The sequence below is a fragment of the Rhinolophus hipposideros genome (assembly GCF_964194185.1).
Source record: "Rhinolophus hipposideros genome assembly, chromosome: 21".
Lineage (NCBI taxonomy): Eukaryota > Metazoa > Chordata > Mammalia > Chiroptera > Rhinolophidae > Rhinolophus > Rhinolophus hipposideros.
The window spans coordinates 36942860-36953580 of NC_138067.1; the positions used below are offsets into that span (position 1 = coordinate 36942860).

Genomic DNA, 10721 nt, shown 5'->3' on the forward strand with positions numbered 1-10721 from the left:
TACACATTTGTATATGTGTGTACAAGTGTGTGTGTAGAATAAATTAAATTCATTATCTACAAATGGAGGCTTTTACAAGTATGGATATTAACAAGTCAAATGTCACAAGCAGTGTTGCCATTAGTGCCATGATTATTTAAAATTGTTTTTTTTAAATCTCCGTAAATTTCTGAATAAAACGAAGTATAATCTTTCTCAAAGAAACTGTAGTAGCATTCCTGAAAGATTTAGCTAATAGTAAGAACATGCAATAATAGTAAATAGATAAATTCAGCAATTTTTAAAAATCATGCAAAAATGCTTTATGTGAGAGGTTCTAGACCCCCAATAATAAGTATATTTCCCCACAGCTATGGTCCTCATTTTGCAGGTCACAGAACAATTCTTCATTGGGCACTGCAGGAAATCTAGATCAGAAGTTGGCAACTATTGCCCACCAACTGTTTTTGTAAATAAAGTTATATTTCTAAAACACCCCATAGGAAGAGTCACTGTTCCTACAGACAATCATTGATATACGTGCTCAATAAATATTTAATTAGAAATTCCACTTCTTCCAGATATTGGAAAGGTGCAATAGGTAAGTGCCCATTCTAGCAACCGAAAATAATTCAGTAAGATGAAAAACCATAATTCCTTTTAAATCCATCAAAGAGCTGAAGACACAAAGAAATTTAAATGAACTAAACTCCAAAAAGTGCCAACCTCTTCTTCTTAAGACATGGATGCTACCATCCCTGGCAGGGCTTAAACTGCGTTGTAATTACCTTAAAGATAAACAGTCCTACTATTCCCATAAAGAGACAATCTCAAGACAGTATAAAAAAGCAAGTTGCACCTATATGCTCTTTACAAGAAACACACAGCTAGGTTGAAAGTAAAATGGTGGAGAAAGACCACACAAATACTAAGCATAAGAAAGCTTGTGTACCTGTATTAATATAAGATAAAATAGACGTCAAGACAAAGAGTAATAGTGAAGAGGCTAAATTCATCAAGAAGACATAACAATCCTACATGTGTAGAGATTTAACAACAACGCATCAAATATACGAAGCAAAAATTGACAGAACTAAAGGAAGAAACAGATCAATCCAGAATCAGATTTGGAAATTTTAACATCTTTCTCTCATAATGGACAGAACAAATAAATTTTATAAATTAGTAATGATATACAGGATTTATATAATACTATCAAGTACCTTGATATAACTGATAGCATACCCAACTGTCAAGAATACCACACCCAAGTATCAAGAGCTGAGCTGAGCTGCTCAGCTGTCAGCTGTCAGAAAAGCTGATTAAGACAATAAGCTAAGGCCCCGCCCGGTGGCTCAGGCGGTTAGAGCTCCATGCTCCTAACTCTGAAGGCTGCCGGTTGGATTCCCACATGAGCCAGTGGGCTCTCAACCACAAGGTTGCCAGGCTCCGCCCCCTGCAACTAGCAATGGCAACTGGACCTGGAGCTGAGCTGCGCCCTCCACAAATAAGACTGAAAGGACAACAACTTGACTTGGAAAAAAGTCCTGGAAGTACACACTGTTCCACGATAAAGTCCTGTTCCCCTTCCCCAATAAAATCTTTAAAAAAAAAAAAAAAGACAATAAGCTAAAATGAAAGTAACAGTCAAATCTTTAATCACTTCCTACAAGGAAGAGAAAGTGCTGACTCCCCCCTCTTCCATTTTCCCCTGTGGAACAGCACCTACAGAGGGTCAGATGGATCAGCACAGACGGAGAATCATCTCACTGCCACAGGAGATGGGGAAAGAGCTAGGAATAGAAAAGTATTGAGTACCAAGTGGAGCAAAAGTGTCAAGTTTTCCCCCTACCCTTAACAAGGACCTCTTGACAGAGATGCCTGATAGGTAACCTAATGGAGGCGGTTAGGCTAGGAATGCATATATATAAATAAGAGCACGGCTTGCCAGGGGTGCCTGAGTCCTTGACCGCAACTCCCTTAGGAGATTACAATGCATTGGCTATGCACTAAATTCAATGGGGGAAGGAAACAAGTGTGAAAAATATTTTAAAATTAAATTATACAAAGTATATTTTCTGGTTTTTGTCTACACATTATTTAATTAGAAATCAATAATAAGAGGTCTAGAAGAATCTCCAAATAGTTGCAAATTAAACACACTTCTACATAACCCATCAGAAGAAATCACAAGATATTAGAAAATATGTTGAATTGAATGACTATGAAAACACAACTAACCAAATTTTGTAGGCCAGAGTAAAAGCAGTATTTAAAGAAAAATGTATAGCTTTAAATGCTTATATTAGAAAAAAAAGGAAATCCTTAGTTTTTTAGAATCCCACCTTAAGGAACTGGAAAAAAACACACAAATGAAGCCAAAAATAAGAAGAAATAAAAATAAACATGAAATCCACAACATAAAATGGATTTCAATAGAGAATATCAACAATCAAAAATTGTTTCTTTCAAAAGATTAATATACAGTTAGCCCTCTGTATACCACAGGTTTACATCTGTGGGTTTGACCAACCATGGATCAAAAATATTAAAAACAAAACAAAACAAAACAAAACAAAACAAAATGTTACATTTTTGCTGACATGTACTATTAGGTTAGGCCTACAATAGTTGTGTCTGTACTGCATATACACAGTTTTTTTGTCATTATTCTCTAAATGATACAGTATAACAACTATTTACATAACATTTGCATTGTATTAGGTATAATTATAGTACGTCCTCAAATAACATCTTTTTGTTCAACATCATTAGTTTCTTTATAACACTGATAAGATGCCATAGGAACTTGACTTGTTTATATCAATCAGCCTATGATTAAATTGATTTCCTTATATGTTAATTTGCCACAGTTCCAAGAACCTATTGGCGATGTTAAGTGAAGACTTACTGTAATCTAGAGATGATTTAAAGCATACAGGAAGATGTTCATTAGTTATATGCAACTACTACGCCATTTTATACTAGGCACTTGAGCTTCTGAAGATTTTGGTCACCTCGGGGGGTCCAGGAACCAATCTTCCAGGATACCAAGGGATAACAATAATTGACAAGCCCCTAGCAAGTCTATGGAGGGAAAAAAATATTACCAATACAGAGAATGAACTACAGATCTTATAGGCATTAAAAGGATAATGTAATTCTATGCCAATAAATTTGACAATTTGAATGATGTGGATAAATTTCTTATGACACAAATTACCAAAAGTCACACAAAAAGAAACAGAAAACATAAGTTGCCCTATAGATAGATATTAAAGAAATTGAATTTTTAGTGAAACAAATGCCATACCCACAGAGAAGGTCCAGATGGCTTCATCAGTAAGTTCTACTAACATTTCAGGTGAATATAATACTATTCTTTCCCAAACTTTTTCAGAAAATAGGAAAAGAAGAAAACACTCTCTTATACATTTTGAGGTCAAGTAACCATGACACCAAAACCCGACAAAAATATTACAAGAAAAAAATTACAGTTCGATATCTCTCATGAACATAGACATGCAAAAAAATATATAAAATATCAAACTGAACCCACCTGACTTTGGAAACAAGAGTATGTTTTATATAAGACAAAAATAAATCAATTTTTTTTTAAATCCCTAATAACCAAAAGCCAAAGGAAACACTCATCTGAGAGTTCATAATACTAACAGGGTAAATATAAAAAAAGGAAGCAATTATTTCAAGGAATTTTAAAATACAATTATTTGACATTAGATCCCTAATACAATACAACGTACAGGCAAAACAACTATAAACTGTTTTTCAGTAATTATACTGTTATTAATAATACTGAAATTGTTAGTCTAAAATATATACATATACATATATACAGTTATATATCTATATATATTCTGAAATGATTATATACACATATACATATATCAATGAGAATAAAGCAAGTAATTAATGTAACTAGGAATAAAGATTTTCAGAGTACAAAAAGAAATACAAATTTTTAAAAAATCAAGAAAAACTCCAATCTTTAAATTCAGTTGGAAGTATCAATATAAACTCAGGATTTATTTTTCTCTTTCTAAAAGGTATGTATTTAACCAGCTCTATTAAAGGCCTATAAACAATAACACCCAGAAGCAGTGAGAACCTCCTACTATTCTAATTGTGTCTTCTTAAAACCACTTCCCACAAAAAGGAACCAGGGCTCCATAGAGAAGAGGCTGATTTCATGTTTGGGAGAGGAAAATGTACAAGATGAGCCTAGAACTTCTTTTCACACCAGAAAGTTTGGAATCTACCAAAGATTACTGGTTCATGTCACAAGGAATCCAAAAGGAAATAAATCAGAGGGAGCGTAAAGAGGGTCACACTGGCCATAGATGGACAATTTGAGTATTAGGAACAATAACAGCTATGGACTGAAAAACATAAAACATCTTTAAATCCACAAGTTCATAACGATAACTTAAAAGGAAAACACAGGATAAACTTTTGGAAGATGCTGAAAAATAATGAGTAAAATCAAGCTTTTACCCTACATTTTTTGCATAAGCTATATTTCAGAGTAACCAAGACATTGATGAGAAGATGATTCTCTTTATAGAAGCATTCCAGTTCATAAATGCTGAAGAAATGATAGAATGAGAATACCATTTTGTAACTCCTGATAAAATATGGATTCCAAGTAAAGATGATCAATGGCTGCTAACACCACATAAAGGAAAACAAGCAAATATTATGCACCACTTCACAGAGGTACATATCTTTATGTATGAAGGATTAGTGCAAAACAAATAATCAAAAAACACACAAAAAACACCCTTAACCTGATCAAGCCTCTAGAATTAAATACCAGTTTACAAGAAATATAGGGTTAAAGGAACATTTTAAATGACACCACACATACAGTCAACAAAATCCAGATTATGGGTAACTGTAAGAAAACTGTTCCTGGAACTACAAGAAAACAGAAAGAGAGAAAAGATTTAAGAAACATAACCCACTATTATACTAAATAGACACTGTTTGGATATGGATTCTAACAAACCATAAAAAAATATTTATGGACAATGGGGAAAATTTGAATGCTGGCTGTTTCATGACATTAAGGAAGTTTTGTTTTTTTCTTTTTAGTAGTGATGATATTGTGGTTATTTTTTTAAATAAGTCCTTTTTATTTATCTTATAGAAACACATGTTAAAATAGTTGTGGATGAAATTATGTAACTGGAGGTTTTTCAAGATAATCCATGGGTTTTTGGGGGGTTGGGGTCAGGAGGGAATAGTGGAACTATAGATAAAACATGTTTAGCCATAAATTGATATTTGTTGAAGCTAAGAGATGGGTAGAGTACATGGGGATACATTACACTATACTTTAGTTTTGGATAAGTTTGAATTTTTCCATGAGAAGTTTAAAAAAAGACTTTAAGGACAGATTCCAAATGTGAACGGTGTTTCATTCCAGAGGAGGATTTTTAAGTAATTGTTATTTTCTTCCTTGTTTGTTTCTTTTCGTATTTTTTAAATTGTGTCAACAAACATGTAGTTCTTTGATATCAGAAAACAAGAAAGTAACAGCTTTCTGGAATTTAAAACAAGAACATGCAGTGGTTAAAAAAAAAGAAATTCTCAATAAATTCAGAGAAAAAGGAATATTTAATAGTATAAACTCTAAGATTTTTTTTTTAATTGGATAATGGAGAAAGAGATAGGGAGGGGAAAAAGTGAGGAAATGTACCAATTTTATTATTACTCAGAGTTGTGATTCAGGTAGAACTTATGTCAAAAGCATTTAAAGAAACCTAAAAGTAGGCCACTTCCAGAAATCTGCCCCAAAGATAAACCTCTACAAATAGAAGCCATATATACTGTTACTGAATGCTGCATTATGTAATGGCAAAATACTGGGAAAAAACCCAAATGCCCACCCCTAGGAGACTGGCTAAATAAACTATTACACTCACACAAAATGTAGCTAAAGAAAAGGATGTGGAAGATGTCTATGGAATGACATCTGCTGTGGCATGATCTGTGGGATATATTAAATGTGTGAGAAAAACAAAAAAAAGGAAGGTGCAGAACAGTATACATAAAATCCACCCTTTTAATTAAGAATGGAGACAATAAAATATATATATATATACAAATACTTAACATATTATCGTTTAAAAGAAAAACAGAAGAATAAACCAAAGATAATTACAGGTAAGTCAGATGGAAACAGAGTGGAGGGGACAGGAATGGACACCAGACTTCTCTTGTTCTGGAGTTTTGATTTTGGAAATACGTAAATATTTTAAACAATTTTAAAATTAAATTAAATCAAAGCTGGGAAAAACAATTTCTAAAAGTAGAAGCAAGATTAAACAAATAAGCCTAACTCTGTCTCTCAGGTTGGTGGCTTAACTATATGAGGTGTTATTTTAGGTGACTTTAAAAACACAGTAATTTGATTATAGGTCCCTACTGGGTTATATCCTATTGAACTCCAGGAAGTCTTGATTGTTTTTCTGTATTTATGTGGTTAGTAAAAATATTGGTATTGTTATTTTGAAACTCTCTCAATCAAAAAAGGAGAAAAGAAGGTAAAGGGAATAAAGAACAGATGGGACAAATATAAAACAAATGGCAAGATGATGGATTTGACTCAAACCATCACTAATCATGCTAACTATCAATGGTATAAATACTCCAATTAAAACACAGATATTGTCAAACTGGATAAAAACACAAGCTCCAACTAAATGCTGCCAACAAGAAATGCACACAGTACAGAAAAGAGTTAGAAGTAAAAAGATAGAAAAAGATGTATCATGTTAACACTAACAAAAAAGAAAGCTGGAGAGTCTTCATTAAATATCAAAAAAAGTAGATGTTCAGAGCAAAGACTGGGATAAAGAATACCGTTTCATAATGATTAAAGGGGTCATTCCACTATTAGAATATATAATCTAAAACATTTATGTACCGTATAACAGAGCTTCAAAATACTTATACATGACACAGACTGATAGAAACTATGAGGAAAAAGAGTTAAATCCAATTGACAGAAAATCAGTAAAGACACTGTTTGGATATTGATTCTAACAAACCATAAAAAAATAGAACACTATCAACCTATCTAGGTAGTTGACATTTATAGAACACTCCACCCAACATTAGCAGAGAATACAGTCATTTCAAGTGCACATCAACATTTACTAACATAGATCACACATTCTCAGTTATAAAACAAATCTCAATAAATTTAAAAGAATTCAAGTCATACAAAGTATATTCTTTGAACAAAATGAAATGAAATTAGAAATCAGTGACAGAAAGATATTTGGAAGATCTTCAAAGCATTTGAAAACTAAATAACATACTTCTAATAATCCATAAGTCGAAGAAATCAAAAGGTAATCAGATATCGCCCTCCCCCACACTCCAGTTCAAGCCGGTGTTTCTCAATCTAGCTGTGTAGGACACAGCTCCCTGGCCCATGCTGGTATTATGAGCCTTGTGCTCCCCCCAGGCTGAGGCAGTCGGTCCTAGGTCACCTTCGGCTGCTCACAGCAGCGCAGCTCCAGGGAGAGCAGTTGTTCACAATGGGCACACAGCTCACTGGTCCATGTGGGAATCGAACCGGCGACCTCGGCGTTAGGAGCACAGTGCTCCAACCACCTGGGAAACCGGGCCGGTCCCTGGATTTTTGAAATAATATTGTAATAACTATATATGGTACCAGGTGAGTACTAGACTTATGGGGGGAATCACTTTGTAAATTATATAAATGCCCAACCACTATGCTGTACACCTGAAACTAATATAAAATAATACTGAATGTCAACTGTAATTGAAAAAAAAATTTTAAGAAAAAAGAAAGGATTTTGAATTGAAGGCAGAATAAATAAGATTGGTAAGTGATAATTTTTAAGCCGGGCATATGATGGTTCATTATACTTCTGTGTACATTTGATAAATTTTAAAAAGTTAAAAAAAACAGAATGCTGTTGTTTCAGAAATAACACTAGATTATCTCCTTTTTAAATTTACAAATCTCAAATCCATTCTTCCTCAATTTAAACACTATTGAGAAGCATCTATCACAATTAACTGCACATACTCCTTGCTCCCAATCTACAGAAAATTGCCTTGCCCCTTCTTTAGTTAAAAAGGCTTAGACAGGAAATTTCAAAAAGAAAACAAAGATTATGTCCTGAAAATAAACAAAGACATTTTAAAAAACAAAGTGGAAACATCTACTCACCTTGGACTTTGCTTTTAAATGTGTATCAGCCATTTTTCCTCCTTTGGGCTCTATTCTCAGGAAAAGAAAATAGAATTATGAGATTATACTAGGCCTTTCTTAGGGTATATTCTAAATTAGAACACATCCTTTTCTGTCTCTCCACGCCCTCAACCTACCCCTCATTTAACATTGAGGCAGGTCAGAAGGAGACTAGAACAGTTCTGTACTTTGTGTATCAGAAAGAAGTGCCAAGATCACAACTGTCTTGAGATAGAATTGATTTCTAGATTCAAAATGGTCCACTGGAGACAGAGCCCTGCAGTAGAGTGCTACAGGTTCTGAATTGTGTGGCTTGCCTCCTACAGCACATTCTCTGAAAGTATTCCCACTCCGGGAATCCCATTACATTTACAAGTGGCCTGTCTTTAAGGTGCTATCAGTTCTGAAATTCTCATATCAAGACCAGGTCTGTGGCTTAGAAGTAACTCATGTATTCTTTATTCATGGGCTCAAATTTCCGACTTCCTGTCACTTCTTGCATCCAATACCCTTAAGGTGAGAGGGCACCGGAAAGCAGCTGGGAACCTACAGATATAAAGCAATCAATGTGAATTTGGGAAGAAGAGAGGGTAGCCACTGTAATCAGAAGAGAAATAAGTCCTCAGAGAAGGGCAAAGTCACATAGGCAGACTCAGCCCCAGAATGAATTCAAGAAATATTATACCAAAACAATTTTACCTCTGTACCACACTAAACTCCCACCTGGGCACAGACTATAATACACACAAATAACAACACAAAGTCACCCAATCACATTTCCAGTCACACAGCCAGTCACAATCACCACGTTAACGCTACATTGTCACACCACCTAATCTTCAACAAAATCCAATCATACACAGAGCATTTACATAACCTCATTCGAGCATAGCCAAGCACACTGCCAGGTGCACACAGCCAAAAACACCCTTTCACCCCACCACTTTTACTCTCTTCACAGTCAAGGAAAACAGCACACACACACACACACACACACACAGTCCCACACAGGGCACACACACAGTCATCCATTCAGATAGTCACAATCAGAAAAACACAACCAAGTACTGGGTCAAGAAAACAAGCAGTCTCAAATACTGTCACAGCAACACTCATAACACCTCAGTCAACAGGCAAACTCCAGTAATACACACAATACACAGACAAATACCCAACCTCAAAGCGACACAAGAACATCCAAACACCCTGTCACAACACCACTGTAGCACACCTCACAGACACAAGCAACCCGTCATACACGCGGTACACACACAATCACAGAAGCACATTTCCAGCCAGTAACCACGCGGTCACAAACACAGCAGTATCATCAAACCCTCAGAGCAACTCTCACACAAATGCTTAAACACAAAACCACAGTCGTACACGCTCATTCACAAACACTAGCCAGGCTTGCCGCACAACACAAACCCGAAGACACGGCCTCACATGCAATTCCAGGGACGCTTCCTCCGAGCATTTCTGCCCACCTCGACAGACGATGCAGTTCAGGGTCCGGGGTCTGGCACCCGGGATCCAGGCCGATTTCGTGTTCGCGGGCCCCACCGGAGCCGGCCCTAGCTCCTCCACATACACAGCGCTCTCCCCACGCGAGGCCCCCAAATCGCGCGAACAAACGGAAATGAAGCAGTGTTAGGAATCCGGTGGCTCTGGGAAATGTAGTCCAACGCCGGGACGGCTGTGGCTGGCCGGCCAAGACGCTGGGAAACACAGTTCACCAACCCTTGGTGGGTTTCGTGGACCAGGCTGCTAGAAGCCGGCAGCCCCAAGGGCCGCGCCGGAGAGTTCTAGGAGTGCCTGCCAGCGCTCAGTGCGCAGGCGTCGGGCGCCCGCTGCTGGGGCGGTTCAGAGCCGGTACCGCGAGTTGCTGAGTGGTTCCGATGAGGAGAAGGTAGGACTAGCCCGCTGGGCAGGTGCAGGGAAGGAGCTGGGCGGGGACCGGCCGCAGCCTCGGAGTGGCATGAAACCCTTTGTGTGCCTCACCAGGCCCTCTGGTGTGTGTAAATGTGTGTGAGACAACGCGAGACGTTGTCGGGCGGACTGAGTCTCTTAGGGGCTGGGTGTATTGTAGTATTTCTGTCTGTGTGTGATTTTTACTCGCTGTTGGATATGGGGAGATCCGTACTAAAAGCCGCAGGGTAATGGCATTTTGGTAACTGTGTGGGATTGTCTGACAGAATAAGGACCTCTCCTGTTGTGGTTTATCTGTTTTGCGTCCGTGATTGAGTGTGGTTGCGTGACTGATGATGATCTGTTTATATAAATGTGATTTTCTCGTGCTTGTATTCCAGAGTGTCTGTAGGAGTTCTGTCAGCAAAAGAGCATGTGTATGATATGAAAACAAGATGGAGAGTCAAGTTATTTATTCCTCGAACACTAATTTGATGATAGGGAAAAGGTTAAAAATTTATCTGGGAAATAAAGGATTTTTCTACTGGAGCAGATACATATATCATGGGGAAGAATG

The 10721-nt window shown here is 36.8% G+C and overlaps 1 protein-coding gene across 4 annotated transcripts in view; it reads right to left on the bottom strand.

Annotated features, from left to right (window-relative positions):
• The window catches only part of ZNF420 (zinc finger protein 420), a 32109-nt gene extending 21879 nt beyond the window's left edge, over positions 1-10230 (bottom strand). Inside the window, exons 1-3 of one of the 4 annotated variants that reach the window (XM_081031962.1) lie at positions 9724-10137; positions 8213-8262; positions 7503-7646 (exon numbers count right to left, since the gene is read on the bottom strand). The gene's annotated coding sequence lies outside the window, so the exon portion shown is untranslated. Of the gene's footprint in view, positions 1-3907; positions 7647-8212; positions 8263-9682 lie in introns of those variants that run through there. The other 3 variants (XR_013992163.1, XM_081031961.1, XM_081031963.1) reach the window with 3 other exon arrangements.
• Positions 10231-10721: the final 491 nt, after the last annotated feature.